The 1,828-nt window shown below is 42.2% G+C and overlaps 1 pseudogene; it reads left to right on the top strand.

Moving 5' to 3' along the window:
* Positions 1–1,828, top strand: part of LOC102491012 (excitatory amino acid transporter 4-like) — a 10,654-nt pseudogene that overhangs the window by 6,146 nt on the left and 2,680 nt on the right.

The raw sequence follows: 1,828 nt of genomic DNA, 5'->3' as shown, positions 1-1,828 counted from the left end.
AGAGACAGAAAGCGAAAAATCACCCCCCACGGGGGATGGTCACGCCGCAATCCCTTCTCCTCCATTCTCCTCTTGGGATCTTGGGCACGCATGCACACGTGCCCGGTGTGAGATTAAGCCTCCGGATCCGAGACGCAAACTGCGGTCGACTACGTGGGAGTCCAGCGACATAGCCATTATGCTAACTGCTGGTTCCCAGATCTTATTTATTTATTTTTTTTTATGAGAGTTTTTGCTATAGGGCATGTGTGCTCACCAGAAAGACAGAGAGAGACAGACAAACAGAAAGTTAGAAATCATCCCCCAGGGAGGATGGCCACGCCGCAATCCCTTCTCCTCCATTCTCCTCTTGGGATCTTGGGCATGCATGCACACGTGCCTGATGTGTTTAAGCCACTGGGTCCGGGACTCCACTGCGGTTGACTACATGTGAGTCCAGCGACATAGCCATTATGCCAACTGCTGGTCCCTAGGTAGGGTGTTTTTATCAATGAAAGAGATACACTACATGTAGATTTTCTGATATCATTTATATCAGACAGAGAGAGCAGAAGAAGGTCCTACAGAGATGGGGGGAAAATAGGGTTGGGTTAACGTCCTTAAGCAGAAGCTGTCTGAAGCAACTTGGTGCTATTATTGATCACCCATTCAGCTGGATGTATGATCAGTCTATGGAGGACTGCAAACCTAGAATCATCTTGAGTAAGAATATTTTGTGACAGTCAGCAATCCCTCCTCCTCTATTCTTCTCTTGGGATTTGGGGCCTGGTGTGAATTTTAAGCTTCCAGGTTCAGGACTTGAACTGTGGTTGGCCATGTGGGAGTCCAGCGACCTAACCTTTATGCCATCTGCTGGTCTCTGTATAACCATATTATTGAACTGACTTCCAACCAGAAACACAGCAAAAAACAAGGAGACCCACCTGCATTATTCCTCAATAAAAATGGCTTGGGATTTGCTTTTTTGGGGGGAGATTTAACTAATTCATTAATTAATGTTTTGCATATAGCAAAATATTTGTTTTAAAAAATTTTTGTGTATGAATTCAAGGAGCACAACATGATGTTTTGATACACACACGCATATATAGACACTGAAATTTCTATTAAAGACAAGCAATTTAACATACCCATCATTTTACATAGTTACTTTCACCTAAAATTTACTCTCAGGGGCCAGCAGGTGGCGTGGTGGTTAAGGCGCTGAACTCTCACATGGATGACTGCAGTTCGAGTCCTGGACCTGGCAGCTTGCTTTCTCACTTCCCTTTCCCCTCCTGTTTCTCTCTGATGAGTGCACATGACTTATAGCAAATTAAGTAATAATGAATACAATTCAGTACATAATTCTTCAAGTATTTACTATCAGAAAATTTACATCTCCTACTACAGCATCCACTACCATCCTCCTGATGTACTTTAGAACTTAAGAGTTATTGATTCTGTATAACTGTAATTTTGCATCCCTTCGTGTACTTCCTAACCTACCCCCATCTCTGATAACCACTGTTCTGTGTATCTGACTTTTTCTAAAAAATGTGTATTTCTTCTTTTTTTAAAAAATTATTTTATTTAACTTTATTTATTCATGCATTTATTTATTTCAATTTGACCAGAGATGGAGAGAGAGAGAGAGAGAGAGCAAGCTGCCAGGTCCGGGACTCGAACCATGTGGGAGTCCAGCATCCTTAACCACGAAGCCACCTGCCAGCCCCAAAAATGTTTATTTCTTCTGAGAAGAGAAAGTGAGAGAGAGATCCCCAACAGGGTCTTTTTTTTTTTTTGAGAGTTTTTTTTTCTTTTTTTGCTATAGGACACGTGCGCTCCC

Source organism: Tupaia chinensis, unplaced genomic scaffold (assembly GCF_000334495.1).
Source record: "Tupaia chinensis unplaced genomic scaffold, TupChi_1.0 Scaffold143650_1, whole genome shotgun sequence".
In the NCBI taxonomy this organism is placed as follows: Eukaryota; Metazoa; Chordata; class Mammalia; order Scandentia; family Tupaiidae; genus Tupaia; species Tupaia belangeri.
Note: the sequence above shows the minus strand (reverse complement) of the source record. Positions and strands in the feature narration are given on the sequence as shown.